Source organism: Cryptomeria japonica, chromosome 6 (genome assembly GCF_030272615.1).
Source record: "Cryptomeria japonica chromosome 6, Sugi_1.0, whole genome shotgun sequence".
Classification (NCBI taxonomy): Eukaryota; Viridiplantae; Streptophyta; class Pinopsida; order Cupressales; family Cupressaceae; genus Cryptomeria; species Cryptomeria japonica.
The window spans coordinates 576,712,776-576,734,307 of NC_081410.1; the positions used below are offsets into that span (position 1 = coordinate 576,712,776).

Below are 21,532 nucleotides of genomic sequence, written 5' to 3' on the forward strand. Positions count from 1 at the left end.
CAGCTCTTGTGCATCATCTGTGATATTACTGGATTCTTCAGGGGTTTCTATAGTAGATGTATCTGAGAGATGGTTTGGACCCCATTCATACTCATTTGAATCAGTTTCTGAATCATCTACTTGTTGTCTACCAATATATCTGACCGGAATGTTCAGTGGTACAAACAATTCTCTGATTCTATCTACTTCTTCTCTCATATCCTCTGGGACTTCTACTTCCTATAGTGTTATAGCTGATACAATCGGAACTTGATTACCATCTACTTCCTCTCTCTGGGTTGGCAATTCTTCTTGTTCATCGTCACACTCTTCTTGAGTTTGTTGAGTATTAATTTCCTGTGATGTTTAAGGTAGTACCTTTTTCCTCCACTTAGGTTGATGGTGAGAAGTATGTTTCTGATCTGATGAATTTCTTGGATCGTATCCCAGTCTAGCTTTATCATTTGCAGACTTAGTTTGTAACTGAATAGGTTCAACAATACCTTCTTGATGCTTGCCTAGAGGATCGGTACCTGAATATCCTATGCATTGAAGCATCTTATAGCCTGGACCATATTGTGTCGGGGAAATCTCACAATGTCGTATTTCTTTGTTTGCATTGTCTTCTTTGAAAAGCCATTTGAGAACAACATCCTCTTCTATTTCATCTGCAAGGGAAGTAGAGGATTGTATAAAGAGACCATCATAAATAACTTTTGGAGTTGAAGTTTGTGGCGTCATAACCTCTGATGGTTTTCCCGACTGTCTTGGTGATGGAGGAAGAGACATTAGTGAGAGTACAGGCTCTATCTTGTAGCCATCCATACCGGTGTTTGTGATTTTCAATTTCTTCTCTAAATCTTTCAACAAATATTTTGAACTTTCAGTTGTAGAGGCTGCTCTATTATGAGGAACAAAAGCATCAACACTCTGCGTTAATGCATTGCAGGTATAGCTTGTATCAGCAGGAATACTGACTTCAACTCTAGTATAAGGAAATTTCAAGCACTGATGATACGTAGATGGTACTGCTTTCATTTCGTGAATCCATGCCTTATGTAGATGGTACTGCTTTCATTTCATGAATCCATGCCTTGCCTAGTAAGATGTTGTATGAAAAAGGAAGGTCAAGGACCTGAAAGATGACATCTCTTTCCACAGGTCCTACCCTGATTGGTAACAGTACCAGACCTTTAGAGGTTCTTTCTTCTTCATCATAAGCTTTGATTGTTATTTTCTTTGTTGGATCAATAACATTTTCAGAAAATCTCAGCCATGTTAATAGATTGTAGGTACAGTTATTCAACCTAGTGCCTCCATCTATCAAAACACATTTAACTCGGTGTTTATGGATCATAGCTTCGATGTGTAATGGCTGGTTATGCGGGTGATTCAGTGAGTTATCATCTTCTTTAGAGAAAGTGAGGTAATGAGGCGAAGTTAGGTGACCCACCATAGATTGAAACCGATCTACATCTAAATCTTTAGGGACACTAGTGGTGAGCAAAGCCTTGTCCAGGATCTCTCTATGAGTAGAAGAGATCTTAAGCAGTTCCAAAATGGAGATTTGAGCGTAGTTCTTTTCAATTGTTTGATAGTGCTATAACTAGGAGAGGATGATGAAGCCAACTGTTTTGATTTGGCCGTGATTGTGTTTGTTTGTCTATTTGAAGGAGTTGGTAGGTTTGATGTTGTTTGAGTGAAAGTTGAGGAACTAGCTCCTTGGAGAGTAACCTTCTTTTGAGCACGGATCACAACATTGGTAGTTTGTGCTTGATTTTGTTTATCTTTGATTATGATCACATTGCAATATTCAGGTTGGGAAGATTCAATCATGTTGATCATGTTGTCGTTGTTAGTGTAGGTATAATTGACTATAGCGCCTCCCTTGGATTTTGAGGAATCTCCTTGTTCATAAGTCGGTAAGGGATCTTTAAAGGCCTTATGATCAACATTAGTAGCGTAATTTCCAACAACGATTTTGCCAACGTCGATGAGATCTTGAATTTCATGTCTAAGTTTGATGCAGTTGTTTGTGTTATGTCCCTTGTTCTGATGGTAGTCACAATATTTGTTTTCTTTCTACCATTTGGGTTTAATTTTTCGATCATATGGTTTAGAATTGTCTGGCAATGTTATCAGATCATTTGCCAATAAAGTTTTAAAATCTGATTCATATGATTCATCTAGAGGAGTAAAATCATGCTTAGGCTTTGAAAGCCAAGGTTTCTCTTTAAACCATTCTCTTGATTTTTTTGGTGGGTTTTCTGCTGTAGTTTTAGTTGCCTTGAGTGCTTGTGTGTCACTAGCCAAGTTAAATATTGTGGATTTTGTTTTTTCTTTAACAGTGTCTACTACTCCATCATTAACAACGTTTCTGTTGTTATCTTTGTCGTATTTCCAGTATTTGTTCTTTTCTTTAGAACTAGAACCTTGCAATGTTTCTTTCCAAAGTGATATATCTCCCTTTTTTATAAGCACATCTTCCATTCTGTGGGCATTATCTACCTTTTGTTGAATGAAGGATGTACTTGCATCTGGACACTGTATTTCAATTCAAGGATTAAGTTGTTGACAAAGATATCCATCTTCTCAAAATCTGGAATAGTCCTTGAATATCTAGAGAACATCTTTCTCCATTGTTGGAGAAAAGTGAGAAAGGGCTCTCTTGTTTTTTGTTTGGTATTGCAAAGCTCTATCATAGTGACTGGGTGACGAATGTTAGAGGAGTATTGTTGTAGAAATAGTTGGACTAATTCTTCAAAAGTTTTTATTCCCATAGGTAGACTTGAGAACCATTCCATAGCTTGCCCCCCAAAACTTCTCGGGAAAAGGCGCATGAGATACGTTTGGTCGTGCATGAACTTCATACATAAAGCAAAAAATTCTCTGATATGATCTTGAGGATCTGTATTCCCATCATATTTATCAAACTTAGGCATTTCTAATTTTGAGGGAAATGGAGGCATGTAAAGGTTTTTGTCAAATGGGAATGGGCATATTGTGTCTAGAGAATATTGTTTTGGTGATTTATCCTTGTTTTTCAGTTCTGTGATCTCAGTTTGTAACGCTTGTAATTATTTGTTTACCATTCCCAATGGTGTCTCTTCCTCTTTAGTGACGAGGGTCTCCACATCATAACTAGTAGGAAGTTTAGCGCCTTGTTTTGCTAGTTCTAGAAAATAGTCTTCTTTTTCTCTAGCCATGATAACCTTCATCATTTTTCAGAAATCTTTATTCTTTTGACATTTATGTATATCGATTTCTGGAGGTTCAGAGGCTTCAGGTTCACTTGATGAGGAATCACTGTTCGTATCATGGATACTGATATCATCATAAGTTTTGTGTTTAGCAGCTTGCTTTTCCTGCCTTTCTCCAGACATGGTGGGAGATAGGGGCTGACCAAAGATTGGTAGATCATAAACTGGTATTTGTGACGATGATGGTCTATTTGGGATGATTTTTTCTACAAAGAATGGATTGTCGTTTGATGAAAAGGACGTTCCTTTTCCTTTGTTTGTTTTGCTGTGAGAACTTCTGGTTTGAATAGGCATTTACAACCGACGAGACCAAGAGCTCGATGTGTTGCAGAAGTCAAGATCAAATTGTAGCTAGTTGTTCGTTTAACGTAGTGATTGAGTGAAGTAACTAAGATCTGGTTTGGTTTCAGGAATGATATATCCTGTGTAAGACGTTATCTAAGCTAACTTAGGTTTTATAAGATGTTGATTTAACTAGCTTAGAGATGATCGACAAAATCGTGCAACACAACGACAAGGGTACACTATCAAGACTGCTTATGCTCAGGAGGATGATAACCAGTTTTATGCTCACTGTAGACTATTTTAGGAAAGTTTGACTGTTCTGGACTGACAAAATCAGAGATTCGTACGATAGGTTTTACAGTACCAGACGACAATGTAATAGCTTCAGGATGATGACAATAGTATTTCGTACGAGTTGCTGCCTAAGACCGTATGACAGATGGGTATGTCTGAAATGACAAACTGATAAATGCAATGTTTTATCGTACGACAAAGGATTCAGGCTAAAACGACAATTCTCAGAACTAGACGACAGACAATAAGGGCTCGTACGACACAAGATGAAGGCTCAAATGATAGATTGTTAGGACCGATGGAATATCGTATGACACAGAAAATGAAATAGGAGGATAAATCAGAAGACTCATATGACTGTTTACTGAACAGAGGCTAAATTTTGAGTCTTCAATGACTGAGTATGACCAGTTTAGAGGCAGACTGAGTTTTTGACAGCTAAGGTATACCAGTTTGTGATACGGACAAAGTTTTGATCACTGAGTTGTTGATTGTTTTCTCTAGTTTTGGTATTTCAGTTTCAGTTTTAGGGATGAAAACACAGAAAAAATGTAATATGAATAATAACTCCAATCACAACATGCAAACCCAATGGAAATTGGTGAGAGAAGAAAACCTTTTCTTGTAGACTCAGGTACACACCCAATAGCTAATCAGAATACGGTCGTTGAGTCTCACACAATGGATTCTCAACGCCGTATTAGCTGACTCCAAACGCTAATGGGGGCATGAAATGACAAGTATCTTGGGAGAGTTACTATCTCTCTTGCACAAAGATTATCCCCCTTTTAGAGGTAAACTAGGTAACTTCTAATTTGAATTGGAACTAGTAAGGGGTTTGTTTGGCGTGTCAAGGTATAAACTCAATTAAGAGGTATCCCAACCTTGAAAACCAAGGTTTAATATTACCCAAAGGTACAGATGAGAGCTATTCCCGAGCACTGTTGTTGACTTGATTTTCATCAAATCGGGTTTGTTCTATAGCGGGCTGGAGTACTTGGCGTTTAGCCGTTCCCACTTGGGTCATTCCCCTCTCACCGACCGTAATGGCTATAGAGTTATTAGCTCCTCAGGAGGGCAGGCCCGCTAAAGATATACAAATCTCAAACTTAAAGAAAACGCGTCAAGGGTCTAGATTTTTTATTGTCTATACAGACAAGAGCATAGTCTTCTACCTCTTAGAATTTTCTTAAAACACAAAATACAGATTTGTTCTTTAACCAGATAGCAATTTAGGTGCCTAAAAATGAATTTAAAGAACACACAATGTTTGGTCGATTCTCCTCAGGCAACCTGCAAAGACAATGAATCAGTAGTCATATTGTCTTTGTTCTTTGACAGGCATATGTGTGATTGATAAATTCTTTGACAAGCGTTCTGCAAGAAACTGGCTAGGCTGTAAAAATTCTTCAGATAAACAGATAACCAACCAGGGTCACTGTCAGTGTAATCAAAATTGAACAGAAAACCTAAAGAATGAAACTTGTTTTTTTTTAACCCAACAGAATACAAAATCGTACGACAATTCTCACCAACTCGTACGATAATTCGTACAGGATCGTACGATAATTTCAGTTTGTCGTTCTAGCATATAGGAAATGTCGTACGATATTATGCAGAAACTGTATGAAAAAAATTGGAAAAGTCAAAAATCTGAAAAATAAAAATAAAAAAATAAACAATTAGTCTTGGAAGCCGAAAAAAAGTAGTCTTCTGCCCCACGGTGGGCATCAAAAATGTGTGTGTGAAAAGTGGACCTGTATCTGTATCCAAAATACACAACACTTCAATTAAGTCATTAGATGCATGGTTAGTAAATCAATAATCAATGAATAATAAACCATTACAAAGCGACTTATTGCCTTCTAGTAGATGTGAGTTTAGATTGCTCTCAGATTGCTAAGCTATCCAGTGACTAGACAACACCTAAATGAAGGATTTTTAAATCTATATGAGCATGAATATAAGCTGGATGGATGCAAGATTTAAGCTAGATATGCAAGATTAATCTACCATGATTTAAGCAATATATGAATATTTAAGCTAAATGATTAAAGCAATATGAAATAACTAATATGCAATATCTCAATGCAAATTCTCAATGAACCTAGAGCAAAATCAACATAATAACAATATATTCTCCAGGATTTTTGAATGAGAGATGAGAGCCTGAATTTATAGAAAATTCAGAAACAAACCAAAGGCTGAGATCAAATGATGATGAGCGGTCAAGATTTTCCAAGAGGAAGCACAATCCAAGTGAATTGATGTGATTGAATGCTTTTCTCAGTTTTAAAGGAAATTGAACTAAAATTAAGTAAAATCAGAAAAAAAAAAACCAATTTATTCTCTATTTCATTCAATTTTAATATTTAATTATTTTAATTGCTTTCTCTGAGATTATTTATCAATTTTTAATTTGTTTTTCAAGATTATCTCCAATTGATTTCTTTTCTCAATTTTAAATTCTGTTTTGTCAATTAATTCATTTTTTGATGATTTAATGGCAAATTGATTTATTTAATTAAATATGCTAGGATATTCAATAAAATAAATAGGATAATTGTTTAAAAATGATTTACTTGGAATGATCAATTAATTAAATAAATATTTAACTAATATTGGTTGATTAATTTGCCATGTGACATTGATTATTTTAGAAAATAATTGTGTGCTCAAGATTAATTTAATTGTCTTTGGTTAGGACCTTGGTGACGTTGTCGAGGTTAGGGGTCCATGGTTTAGATGACCATTTTTAGGGTATTACAGTTATATGCATCAATATATACAAGTAAAAAAAATATGCATTAATTTTTTTTCAAGAAAATCTTATATCACATAATAAAGAAGCTAAAAGGGCTATTATGTATGTGTCACCATTGAATGGGTCTGACGAGAATGGGAAAGTATCTCTTGGGTTGTAAGCACTCATCCTTACTAAAATATATTCCAATCATAAACTATCATAAATGGTTGAAGGTAACTCAAGCACACAAGGACTTGCTATGAACAATATAAAATCCCTTATCAATATAGACAAACCTCATTCATGAATCTAGTAACTAGAAATAACTCCCCAAAAATTGATTTTCTAAGAGGATTACAATAAATGACGAATTCCAAAGGAATATTTTTGCTTATACACTTGGATGCCATTGACAAATCTTGTAGGCACATGAAACAAATTCCAATTACTCTCTTCTTCCTCTACCACCTTCTCCATTTCTTTCTCACCCTGCACCCAAACTTGGTGGGCATATGAAAATACCATGTATTTGCAACAAACAATGCAAAAGAAGAGGATTTTCATACCTTCACAAAAAATTCTTCATGTTATATTTTGTAGATAATCTAAAACTTTAATTTAGGAGAATTTTTGTACAAATTGGGCCATGTTGGTAATGTGAAGTTTTGAAGAGAGTATATGAAGAACCCAAATGTAGGTAGAAGGAGAAAAATTAACCTACATTTCCAAATCTTTCATTCATAGAGAAAACTATGACAAGGCATAAACTTGAATTTGCTTAACAAAAGTTTAATAGTGTATATTACATTATACAATTATGAAGTGGAAATCTAAATACTCTACATGATGCACCAACAAAAAATGCTCGAGTACATTTATAATGGTTAGACCATTGAGTGTAACAAAGGAAGGAGGGTGGAAGAAGGAATTAAAGGGTGAGGACAATAGTGGTAGTGTTTTAAACCCTTTGTCACTTGTGGTAGAGGGTTTTTTGGTGATGTAAAACAAAGAACAATATGATGCACAACACATTTCTCAATGTCTTCACTTAGGCTTCACATATTTACCTCACTTAGCAACTCCCTTCCAAGTTAGGATCTTATGAATTAATAGATGGGGTCGGTTCTAAATTTATTTATTTTATTGGGGGATGTAGAAGTCTCCTATGTGGAACCTTTTGTAGGTCACAAGGACCTCTTTGTTTATCTAAGATTTCAGTTCCTTTTGAAAGATGAGAATATTGTAGAACAAAAACAACATTTTGAGCACATGGTCATCTTCTTGGAGAGGACATTTGAGGGTCCAATAAGACGCTAGAACTTTTTGGAATATGGTGTGTTGTAAGAGGTTTCATAAATTGTCCCTATAGAAAAGTAGGCTAGATGGAGGGTAGAACAACTTACTATATTATATTGATGGTACTATGTGTTCTAATTATCCATGTCTATTTGATTGAGTGATTTATAATTTTATTAGCTAAATGTCTTGAAAATTGATTGATTACGCTAAATAAATAAGTCTTTGGGCTTTTACAATTGTGACATGTCACCATACTTGAATGATGGGATGTACCCACTCACCACCAATGGTTAATCTCTCAAATCATAGAGCATCAATGTCGCTTGTGTATTTCTTTTAAGATTTAGTATTTTCCCAAACTTTATGAGTTTTTATTTATGTCCTCCTTAATGCTAACATTTTAAATGAATATTTATATCTTTTTTCCACTTCCAACCTTAGATGCAGAATTATTTATAATTATTAATATAAAAATTTATACAAAATATAATTTGTTAAGACAAATCTATTATACATCTAAACTAACAAGTGCTGATAAATATTATATATCCATCTCAATATACCAAAAAAAAAAAAAAAAAACTTTTTATTTTGGTATGATAGACTTAATTAAGCACTATTTAATTAAACAAAAAAAATAGCCGTTGAGAAATGATAACCGGAAAAAAAGATATTTCAAATTAATAGCGACAAAGGAATTCAAATTTTGATTCATTCGGTTCAGACATTCTTTCTGTTTGTTCTGTTCTGTTCTGTTGTTTCTTCAATGCTCTTTATGTTCCTTTTGTTCTTTTTGTTCTGTTCTGTTCTGCTCTGTTCTTTCTTAAATGTTCTTTTCTGTTATTTTTGTCCATTTCTGTCTTGTTTTTCTTCAGAGTTTTTGTTTTGTTTTGATATTTCATTTTCCCTGTGTACAGCGTGCACGCTGGTCCGTCTGTTCACCTTTTATTTGTTGTTGTTTTGGTGTTACATTTTTGTGGCAGAGTCGAAGAAGAGGCGGAAAAAAAAGGTAGAGGCAGAGCAACCAAGGACGAATCCTTATTCCAGGTATGGGTGATTAATCAAGCCATAGTGTACCCGCTCTGTTATTGTGATTAATTAAGCCATTATTGTGAAAAAAGTGTTCATGTCTAAGGTGGAATTTAAACCTATTATAAGTCTTTTTTGAAATAACTTAGTGATTGTAGAGGGCAAGTAGTCATAATTGTATTCCTTATGACCTGCCTCCTAGATCACAAGTGGCTGCTCGAAAAGGAAGCTATATTTCCAAAACAGCTAACCCAATGTTTGAATGAATTGATGTATTCTCAGGCATTGAGTTGATCTTCTCCTGCATAGCTAATTCATTTGTATTTTCTATCAAGTGCAAATCCCATGGAGAGGTCCTGTTGAACTCCTAGTATGACAGCTTGGTTTTCAGGATCAGTATCTGGAAACCAGTACAAGCCTTCCCACATCAGCTTCACTGTATGGGCTGGAAGAGAACACACAGCTCAATGGGTTTAAGATTCTTTCAAATGAAGCTTATGCCCTTTATACAACTGATATTGATGTCAGTAATGTAAATGTTTCCCATGGATTTGAGAAAGGGAGGTTCGGCATGGTGTTCTATCGATGAATAGCTATAAGATGGATACCTTTTATACAGGCAATAAGCTAACATACAAGGATATTGGGGGTTTGCTGAACTTCTACTTCTTTGCAGGTTCGTCTCCATTAGATATGGTTCAACAGTTCATTGAGCTCATAGGACATACAGCTGCAATGCATGTTGGGTTTCTGGTATGTCCGTGCATGCCCTACTCTACAGTCTTTTTGGTGTAGCATGGGTTTATTGGCTTTCAAATATTTTACAGAACTAACAAATCATCTACAGTAGTAAGCTAAATTATCAGCTAACTGATCTTTGTTTGGTTATAAGATTTTCGATAAGATTTTCCTTCGCTTCAAGTAAGCAGATTTTATAAAATGGAGAATAAAACCCCAATTTCTAGTATTGATGTGCTTAATTTTAAGTATGTTTGGTTATATGCTTTAATGTAATTAATACATTTTCACCTAATACCCATTAGTTATTTTTGCCCTTTTAGAATACATATCTGTAGATAAAACACTTCAGATTCGGACGACCATTTTTCTCAATCTTCCAATAGGAATGAATGTTTTGATTTGTTTCCACTCATGGTTATTTTCAGGTATATTTAGGCTTATGGTTTTCTTTTCTCCTTTTAAATCCTTTTGGCTCGAGTAAAGGACTCATGAAGTGAGATTTCAATGCAGGCATGAGATGCAGAACCCAGCAAGTGTTCATATAACCAATGCAAAGAAGAAGAAATTAGAAGTTCTTTATGACCTACTTGGTAGTTCACAAGTAGCTTCTCTAAGGCAACGAGTAGCTCACATAGCTAACCCAGTGTTTGAATTCTCTGTGTTTTTAGGCACAACTAATCCATTTGGATTTACTATCAAGCACAGATCCCATGGATTTTCTATTCAACTCCTCATATGGTAACTTGGTTTTCAGTATCTGTTACTTCTGTATGAATTTATGCCCAATGGTAGCCTCGGTGAGCAGATACGAAATTGTTGAGGGAATGGTACAGGGATTGTGCACGGAGATGTGAAGCCAACCAATGTACTAATGGACGATCACATGGAGGCTCGGATATCTCATTTTCTCTTAGCCAAACTCATGGAGAGGGAAGCTACCATGTTCTCCAAAGCATACACCGCAACAGGTATTTACTTCTTGTTTTCATTTAAGTTCTTCATTTGAATTATGAAATTCGGTGTGTATATTTTTGATGAAGTAGATAAACCTTTAAACCATTCTGTTTATTTTATCTTCAATATTGGGATCGAATTTTTCTTATTAATAATAGTTTCGCTAAGATCAATAAAATGATTATAGAATTCCCATGTTTACTATAGAGTTCCATTGATGAACAGCTATGGGATGGATGGTTTTTATACTGGTAGATAGCTTTTAAAAAAAGTTCTCTGTTGGTGGTTATTTTTTTTTTCAACATTTGTTTGAAATTCGAATGATTGGGAAAAAAACTCAATAATACCCTGGATTTTTAAAGTTTGGTGAAGTTTAACGAGTAAATTCATTTGTGAACATTACATAATATTGGGCTTCGACTTGGTCTATCCAAAAAGGGGCAAGAATTCAGGGGAAAAGAACAATTCGAATTCGTCAAAACTCAATCAAAATCACTAAAGAAAATAAAAATTCCTCCATGCTGCAGAGAGCAGTTTACCAGCTTTAAAGTTTTTTCCCGCTTGATTTTGGGTTTTGATGTTTTAATAATAAATTAATAATTTGTCATGCACTATAGTGTCCCACGTCTTTGTCTCATGCTTCCTGAAAGATTTGTCAACTGACTGGATTTATCCTGAGTTATTGAAATTAATGAAATCAACAGCATTTTCAAAGTAGCAATTTGCAAACAACTATTTAATAATTTATATGGAGGCACATTTACGAAGGAATGGTTGTGCATCGTTTCTATCCAAAAATATTTTTTAGAATTTTTTCTGGAAAACGAGTTTTATATTAACTCTCTGATGCAATCTCTTTTTCCACTTTTAATTTACATTTTATAGGGATTTAGTACCAATCAGAAACACCCATAAAAGTGAAACTAAAATGCTTTCGTAACAACTTATAAAGATTTCTCTTGATCCCAATTATATGAAATGCATGTTTCACAGTGCATGTGGTGGTGATGGGCCATGGCTAATGAGGATAGCTTAGTCCCTTGGAAATTTTGAAAATATTTAAGCAAGAAACGTTGCCTATGGATGAATTTTCTAAATTAAGTGCTTAAGTCTCTCAGTACAGTTTTCTTAATCTGTCTTAACAGTGAAACTTGATTGCATTGAGACCAAAAACATCTGGAGCTTTCTCACCTCTATGATAAGCCATGCTTTTTGGGATCGCTAGCTGTTCAGGTACTTCCTTTTCCCACAGTGAAAACTCGTACAAATTTCTAAGAGACAAACCTGCATCAAGTAATACTTTGATTTTTGTCTACCTTAGTTTGTATGTAGGCAAATTTATGAAGAAATGGTTGTGCATCGTTATTTTAGCATGGGTATAGGATTGTTTCTGTACAAAAATATATCAGGGTTCCATATAAATTGATTTTAGTTACGCATTCATATAATCCACTTGGATTAGAAAAACCTATGATGCTAAGCTTTGCATTATATGTTGTCTCATTTCTGATGCCAAATTAATAATATCTGGGAAGAAAAAGTAATATAATTCTCCTCTGGCAGGCTCCTCAAGTCCCCAATCAACAGATAAATGTTATGGTGGAGGAGAGCACAATGGCCAATGCTGGCATTTCTAGATTCACATTAACCAGATAAGACAGAGCCTCCTTATCCTTCTCATTGTATAGAAAACCCTGTTCGAGGTATTGCTTTATTTAGTTATTTTGTGTATTTATTTTCCTCTGGAAACATAAGCCTATAGTACTATTTGATTTGATTTTTTCTACTCTTCAACATTTTCTTTGGTTTCCGTTGGCTGCTTTGATTATTTGCATAATCTAAATACATCTTTTGATGGGTTCTGTGAAACTAAATTCATATGACAATATTTGATGTATTGTTTCAGAATCTTGGATTGATCAGTTATGATCACAAATGGATCCTTTTAGATTCTTATGGCATCGTAGTCTTATTTATTCAGCTAATCCTTGGATCTTGTCTTTAGGATCCTTGAATGGTTGGAGGATAACTCAAATATAGTCATTAAACGTAAGGATTGCATCAATGGCTCCAATACATTTCTTGATATTCAACAGGTAAGTTTTGAAATGCTCTAGTTTAATTTTTGCATTGAACTTCTACTCTGAGATTAAGAAAGTTCATTTTATTTTGTAACTCTAGTTTTACTTAATATAAAATATTTAAAAGCCATACAATTCTAGTTCATGATGAAGAGATCTTGGGTAGTGTTTTTTAGACTGTAATATCTAGGCTGAAATTTGACTGTTTGTTAGATAAATTTACTGCAAGAGCAAGATTGGTATGATGCTTTCGTTGATGATCTCATGTTAACGGAGGATAGTCCATATTGTTTTATTCTTAATTTTATATGAAATGTAAATATTAAAAGAAATTTTGGAATCTAACCTCTTCCTTTCTTTGATTGTTTCTTGTTTGCTACAGATTTTAAGCTTTTCCATAATACAGCTTTTCTCTTGTCATTATTCTAATGCAAGTGGTATTTGACAACATATGTACTCACATTGTCTCAATTAGATGTGGTTCAGCAGTTCAATGGCATTTACATAGCAGCAATTTCAAATTAAGCTGTTTCCTAAGTTATTGAAATTGATGAATTTAGCAACATTTTCAAATTACCAATTTGCAAAAAACCTTTCTTGTTCCATATAAATTAATTGTAGTTATGCATTGATATAATCCAATTGGATTAGGAAAAACTATGATACTAAGCATTGCATTATGTGTTGTCTCATTTTTTATGCCAAATTAATAATATTTGGGAAGAAAAAGTAATATGATCCTCCTCATTCCCTATCAACCGATAAGCTACGGTTGGCCAAGAAGTTCAGTGCTCCAAAATGGCCAATGCTGGCATTTCTAGACACACATTGTCTAGATAAGCCTCCTTTCCTCATTGTAGCATAAGCTTTGAATTTTTTTTAATTTTAGCACTCAACTTCTACTCTGGGATTAAGGAAGTTCATTTTATTTTCTAGCTCTAGTTTGTAGAATGGTATTGTTTATTGGCTTTCTAAATATTTAGTAAGCTAAACTATCAGCTAACTGATCTTTCTTTAGTTATGTATTTTACCAAGTAGTGAAGTTTTATTACCATTAGAATCTAGTAATTTTGCTTCAGGGTTTAATATGTTTTTGATTCCTTGTTTTGGGAGCTTTGGTAGGTATGTTGGATTTATTCATTTTCTTTAATATTTCAAATGGGATAAAGGGATACAATTTTCCTTGGCTTCAGATAAGCTGATTTTATAAAATAGAGAATGGAATCCCAGTTTCTAGTATTGAGATGTTTGAAATATTTTGAAAATTTATTAGCTGGGTGCCATTGTTTTACTCAGGAAAAAACCAATAGGATTATCTGTGGACCGTAATAATATAGAAATAACTACCAGGATTATCTGTGGGTTGTATTGATACAGAGAAGCTACGATCATTGAAGTTGACAAGCTTGATGAGGTTGACATGGATGATTAGAAATGGGATCCAGTAACATTTTAGATTGTTTTCATCACCATTTCCATTTCGTGTGACTAGTGCCGTTAATCTGTGTGTTTCTTGTGTATACCGTTCCTTTTTGTATGATGAAATTTTACGAGTTCTTTTAATCTGTGTGTTTCTTGTTTATACCATTCATATTCTTTCTTTTCTGTGATTGTTCATTTCTATCAATGTTTTATTTTGTCTTTTTTTCTTCCTCTTTGTTTGTTCATTTTTTTTCCAAGTGTTTGTTTTGTTTTTATTTTTCATATTTCTTGTGTACAGCATGCACGCTGGTCTGTCTGTTCATCATATTCATCTTCTATTTGTTCTACTTTTTTTATTTTGGTGTTACGTTTTTGTGGCAATCCATAGGATGAGGCAGAAAAAAGGAAGAGGCAGAGCTACCGAGAGCAACTTCAAACTGGCATGATAAAATTTGTAAATCTTCAGGTAATTCTTCATAGACAAGAAAGAGTGCATTATTAGTTTTGCAAATCCAATCAATTCAAACTGGCATGATAAAATTTGTAAAGAACTCTCATTTTGATTTGAAATCATTTAATCTTTGTAGTTTTCATCCTCTTAATGGCAACTTCCTGTTTCCCTTCTTCCTCACCTTTTCTCGCCACTCGGACCATTTTCATCCTTAATTTCATTATATGTAGACATCGAATAATATTCGCTTGATACCCACTTTTCATCCCTCCTGTCATAAAATTTAAACCAAATAATGCAATAGCCAATATCTATCTCAGACTCACCCACCAAGAGGTCAAAGTTGTGAATGCCAAGTTTTTCGCTGGCATAAATAACAATGATGTTTGGCTGATCGATGGTATGTTGCAGCCTTTTGTCAATCTAAATAGTCTTGAGACCACATTCTATCAAATGGTTTTATACACCCTTAGCATTATTACCTTCTGCCCTTGAAGCTATAAGCACTAAGCCCTACTTATTTACCCTTAGTGTTATTACCATTGAAGCTTTTGCTATTGCTTGCATTATGATGACAGTGATGGGCATGACATGTTTCATTTTGGAGATAATTAATGCTTTAATGTAATTAATACATTTTTATCTAATACTCATTAGTTATTTTTGTCCCTTTGGAATATAGATTTGTAGATAAAGCACTTTAGATTCGGACGACCGGTTTTTCTCTTTATCTTTCAATTTTCACCATGTGTTTTAATATCTTTGGGAATGAATGTTTGGATTTGTTTTTACTCATGATTATTTTTAGGTAAATTTAGGCTTATGATTTTCTTTTCTCCTTTTAAATAATTTTGGCTTGAGTAAAGGACTCGTGAAGTTAGATTCCAATGTAGGCATGAGAAGCTGGACCCAACAAGAGTTCATCTAACTTATGCAGAGAAGAAGACATGTGAAGTTCCTTATGACTTGCTTAGTAGATCACAAGTAGCTGCTTTGAGGCAATGAGTAGATCTCATAGCTAACCTATTGTTTGAATTCTCTACGTTCTCAGGCAATGAATCGATCTTCTCCAGCATAGCTAATCCATTGGGATTTTCTATCAAGCACAAATCCCATGCAGAGGTCCTTTTCAACTCCTCCTTAGATGGCAACTTGGTTTTTAGTATCTGTTACTTCTGTATGAATTTATGCCCAATGGTTTCCTCTATGATTTGATTTTTGTTGGGTGAGCATTTACAAAATTGCAACAGGACTGTAATCCTGTGGTTGTGCATGGAGATGTGAAGCCAACCAATGTACTAATGGATGGTCACATGGAGGCCCAGATGGCTGATTTTGGCTTAGCCAGACTCATGCATAGGGAAGTCACCATGTGCTCCAGCGCATACACTACACTTGGTAGTCACTTCTCATTTTCATTTAAGTTCTACATTTGAATTATGAAATTCAATGTGTATATTTTGATTAGGAGATAAACCTTTTACCCATTCTGTCTATTTTATCTTCATATGTTGGATCAAATATTTCTTATAAATGATAGTTTCTTTAAGATAAATAAAATGATTATAGGATACTTTGTTGTCCATCAAAATATTTGTATGTAAAAAACATGGATTACAATACAAAATACTGTTCCAAAAGTCAGTACTTCACAATTTTCACGGTCTGATATACTTTGTCATGCACTAAAGTGTCCCACGTCTTTGTTTCATGCTCTCTGAAAGATTTGTCAACTAATTACTTTTATCCCTTCACAGAGTCGACATGGAACGAATTAAAAATTAAGCTCTTTCCCGAGTTATTGAAATTGATGAATATAGCAGCATTTTCAAATTACCAATTTGCAAAAAACTGTTCTAGTTCCATATAAATTGATTTTAGTTATGCATTGATAAGCATTGCATTATATGTTGTCTCATTTCTGATGCCTAATAAATAATATTTGGGAAGAAAAAGTAATATGACCCTCCTTTGGCAGGCTCCTCAAGTACCCAATCAACAGCTAAATGTTATGATGGAGGAGAGCACAAGGGAATTTAGTGCTCGAAAATGGCCAATGCTGTCATTTCTAGACACACATTGTATAGAAGGAACTGCTGAAGAAAACCTTCTTGTAGCTATTGAATCATTTTAGCATCCTAGGATAAATTGTAAGATTTCAGCATATTAAATTACATTTTTATTTGTAACACTTGACAGCCCTTGAATGGTTGGAGGATGCCCAAATGGTTTATTAGTAGCATACAAAAGGTTGGCTCCAATACATTTGCTGATTTGGGTGAGAGCCAACGATATTCAACAGGTGAGTTTTAAAATGCTCTTGTTTAATTTTTGCGCTGAACTTCTACTCTCTGGGATTAAGAAAGTTCATTTTATTTTCCAACTCTGGTTTTACCTAATATAAAATATTAAATAAGCCAACAATTCTAGTTCACGATCAAGAGATGTTGGGTAGTGTTGCACCTAGGCTGAATTTTGACCAGGCATCCAAAACACTGGTTAGTATGCTTTGACTGAAAATCTAATGATAATGAATTATAGTCCAAATTGTTTTATTTAAAATTTTTAACTTTGATTCTTTCTCATTTGCTACAGATTTTAAGCTTTTCCATTATACAAATTATCTTTTGTCATTATTGTAATGCAAGTGGTACCTGACAATGCAGGTACTTGTAGCAGGCATATGTAGAAAGGTTGCTATTGTAATATTAAGATGAAGGTGAAAAACACAGGGAAAATTCTTCTGTTTGTGATGTGTATCACACTTGTTCCCATTAAGGGCAGCCCATTAAACAATGTGAATACGAGGGAAATCACTGCAATACCTCAACACAGTTAATTTTAGTTGTATGATTCTCCATTCCATTTTTTACCCCTCATTCTAATAATTAAACTCATGAATTTGCATTGAGAATAATGGGTACTATGGTGTATCTGATAACTACACGAGGGACTTTTGCTGCTGAAGATCCACCACCTCTCCCACAAATTACTGGGCAACACCCACTGATCCCAATCCTCAGACTGAATTCTGTACCTGCATACAGCAACAATGCCCCATTGGGCTTCTGGTATGTCCGTACATGCTCTGCCTTTGCAATTTTTTGGTGTAGCATTGTATTGTTTATTGGCTTTCAAATATTTTACCAAACCTACAAATCATCTACAATAGTAAGCTTAGATAACATTTTAGATTGTTTTCACCATCATTTTGTGTGATGAATTTTAAGAATTATTTTATAGATTTGGGGTTTTTACAGTTGGTAGGCATTTCATTACAGTTGCTAATGAGGATAGCTTAGTCCCTTAGAAATTTTGAAAATGTTTATGCAAGAAACGTTGCCTATGGATGAATCTTCTAAATTAAGTACTTAAGTCTCAGCAAAGTTTTCTTTTTATCTAAATTTACTTAGTCTGTCTTAAAAGATTTACAGTGAAACTTGACTGCAGCGAGACCAGAAACATCAGGAGCTTGCTCACCTCTTTGATAAGCCATGCTTTTTGGAATCGCTAGCTGTTCAGGTACTTCCTTTTTCCATAGTGAAAATTCAAACAAATTTCTGGGATACAAACCTGCATCAAGTCATACTTTGATTTTCGTCTACCTTAGTTTGCATGTAGGCACATTTATGAAGAAATGGTTGTGCATTGTTATTTTAGTGTGGGTATAGGATTGTTTCTATACAAAAATATATCAGGTTCCATAAATTGATTTTAGTTATGCATTGATATAATTCACTTGGATTAGAAAAACCTATGATGCTAAGCATTGCATTGTATGTTGTCTCATTTCTCATCCCAAATTAATAATATTTGGGAAGAAAAAGTAATATAAACCTCCTCTGGCAGGCTCCCCAAGTCCCCAATCAACAGATAAATGTTATGGTGGAGGAGAGCACGATGGCCATTTCTAGACACACATTGTTCAGATAAGACAGAGCCTCCTTATCCTCATTGTATAGAAAACCCTGTTCCAGGTATTTCTTTATTTAGTTATTTTGTGTATTTATTTTCCTCTGGAACCATAAGCCTTTATTACTATTTGATTTGATTCCTGCTACTCTTCAACATTTTCTTTGGTTAGGAATCTTTGGTTTCCGTTGGCTGCTTTTGCATAATCTAAATACATCTTTGGATGAGTTCTGTGAAATTAAAGTCATATGACATCATTAGATGTATTGTTTCAGAATCTTGGATTGATCAATTATGATCACAAATGGATCCTTTTAGATTGTTATGGCATCATAGTCTTATTTATTCAGCTAATCCTTGGATCTTGTCTTTAGCATCCTTGAATGGTTGGAGGATAACCCAAATATAGTAATTAAACGTAAGGATTGCATTAATGGCTCCGATACATTTGTTGATATTCAACAGGTAAGTTTTGAAATACTCTAGTTTAAGTTTTGCAAGGAACTTCTACCCTGAGATTAAGAAAGTTCATTTTATTTTGTAACTCTAGTTTTACCTAAAATAAAATATTAAAAAGCTAACAATTCTAGTTCATGATCAAGAGGTCTTGGGTAGTATTTCTTAGACTGTAACATCTAAACTGAAATTTGACTGTTTGTTAGATAATGTTATTCAAAACACTGCAAGAGCAAGATTGGTATAATGCTTTCGTTGATGATCTAATGTTAACGAAGGAATAGTCCAGATTGTTTTATTCTTATGAAATATCCCCTGTCCTATTGAAGATTGAAAACAAGGAATATTTGTTGTCCAAGCTGTGTGTTATGCAGTTTTGAAGTTTTTGTGTTATGCTGATAATGTTTTCAGATTGTAATGATGACCATCACACATGAATATCTCAAGGATAAACAGCTCCTAATTGATCCTTTTGACTGATAATGAACAAAAGATCCATATACAACTGTCTCATATGGAAATAAGTCAAACTAGACTCAAAATCAAGAGCTTGACATATTGTCGGACACTTGTCACACGTCCTCAGATAATTATGAAAGAAAGTGTGATTAAGATGCAACTCCAAACTCTTTCCTCCTTTATTTCATTAGGTCATCTAAGAACATTACATAGGCAGGTAAAGAACAATTACATGGACTGTCATTAATGATCAATTTTCAGATATTCTGAGGACATATGGACTGCAACTAAACTCATACATTCATACTGAAAAATACAATGAAGTTTAGCTTGTAGATGAACCTAGTGTCGAGCGCTATTAAGAAGCAAGCAATATCACATGTGAAATAGCCTCCAATGTGCAAGATCGAACCTCTTCCTATGTCGCCCCTGCTGCTGCAAGTGGGAGGTCTGAGATGTCAATGTTGGACTGCAGTAAGTACTCCAAAACCTCCTCAAAACTAATCGCCTTCAACCCTTGAGTGGAGCGCTTCACTTATTGATGTGTCTAAATGCCAAAACATGGAGATATGAACCAAATCGATGGTTCACAACGCACAGGTCCGATTCTGATTTCAAACTAATATGTGGCCGATTCTATCACATAACCCTCTCAAATTACCACAAGGGAAATCGCTTTCACCTTTCAATAAAATCGCTGTCCTCCAATTTGGGGTTTGAAGCTCCAATGAGGAGAGATGAAAAAAATCGGGTTTAGGACCAGGCAGTTCGAATTATGCTTCAGACTTTGAATAAGATCAGCAAGCTCATGATACTCCCTCAATACTTCCTCCAAGAGGATTGGCTGCCCTTTCTCCTCAAAATCGATATGCAAAAGTCCCTAGATCTGCCAATCTGAAAATACAATGAATTCATCCACCATGGCAAACAACAATAACTCAATAGGTACAATTAGGAAGACTGAGGTGTCTCCCTCTCAAAGAAACCCCTCGGAAGATCTTCCACTTCCTCAGTTATGGCAAGCATCGGGAGTTTCCATTCCCGAATGATTATTTGCAGACAACCTTCCGGCTCCACAAGTCAGCACAAGAAGAGATACTCAACAACTGATGATGATCAATGAATTACCTCCCTCTATTTATTTCTTTCTTTTCCAATCATATGATTTCTTCTAGAAGATCTCTTCTTATGGGTAGGTACACTTTATTATTATTTTATTACACATTAGTTTAATTGCACTTTATAAAATAATATTATATTATAATCAAAGTGCACACATCTTGTAATACGTGTAATCTCCTTATTTCACCATTAGAGACGCAAGAAACATGAAAGTGAAGCCATAAGTCACTGCAACCCGGCCCCCTAATCAATCCTCTTAGCATATGAGGGTCAGGTGATAGGCGAATCCCGTGAAAATTTGAGGACTAATGAGAAGGGGACATGTTGATGTGTGTTTTATGCACATAACATTTCAGAATAAAATACCAAAGTAATTCAACCTTAGATGCTAAGGGTAAGATCAACTAAAATGATTCCAAGGTTTCTACATGTCAGGTCTTGACGAGTGGTTAACTCAATGGTCGATGTGAATTGTTGTGCTCACTTGGGGACTTACACAAATGTTAGGATTATCTTCTTTGATCATGAAATATGCAAAATAGGTATCTTGACAACTTAGGCTTTAGCAATGTAGTTCTGGACTTGATTCTTACTAAAAAATGGGCAAAAGGAATAGGGTTCAGGAAATCTATTCTAGGCCTAGGAATGTAGGAAATGATGAACAAGTTTAGTGGAATCAAACTAGGCAAGGTCTCACAAACAGGTATTGACACAAGCTTAGTGCAATCGTCTAAGGTATACTCAAGGATTTTCAGACAATCACCATCAAACGTTGACACCATCCAAGTTGATGCTTGTCAAGGGACGCGTAATAGTTGAAGTTAATCTTACTCAAATTCCCAGTTGACCACACAAGGCACACTTACCAGCAGCAAGAGGCTAGTGGTATGGATTAAGGATTCCACACAAATATATTCAACAAATCTTTCACTCAATCTAATAAACATGAAAAATAAATTCTAATCTAAAATTCTAATCTAACTTGGAGGAATTGAGAACCATGAATGCAAAGACAACATTTGAAGAGAAAAATCATCAACAC

The 21,532-nt window shown here is 34.7% G+C and overlaps 1 long non-coding RNA gene across 5 annotated transcripts; it reads left to right on the plus strand.

Annotated features, from left to right (window-relative positions):
* Positions 1–8,604: 8,604 nt before the first annotated feature.
* Positions 8,605–18,512, plus strand: LOC131062926 (uncharacterized). Of its 5 annotated transcripts, XR_009358121.1 has the most exons (17): positions 8,605–8,910; positions 9,175–9,645; positions 9,954–10,058; positions 10,144–10,371; positions 10,467–10,601; positions 11,733–11,820; positions 12,151–12,290; positions 12,593–12,683; positions 14,479–14,556; positions 15,593–15,663; positions 15,792–15,939; positions 16,520–16,622; positions 16,741–16,843; positions 16,959–17,039; positions 17,208–17,612; positions 17,992–18,063; positions 18,391–18,512. It is a non-coding gene; the product is annotated as an uncharacterized LOC131062926 (long non-coding RNA). The 5 variants fall into 5 exon arrangements; XR_009110992.2 differs by having other exon boundaries at positions 16,520–16,843; XR_009358122.1 differs by having other exon boundaries at positions 9,569–9,645; positions 16,520–16,843.
* Positions 18,513–21,532: the final 3,020 nt, after the last annotated feature.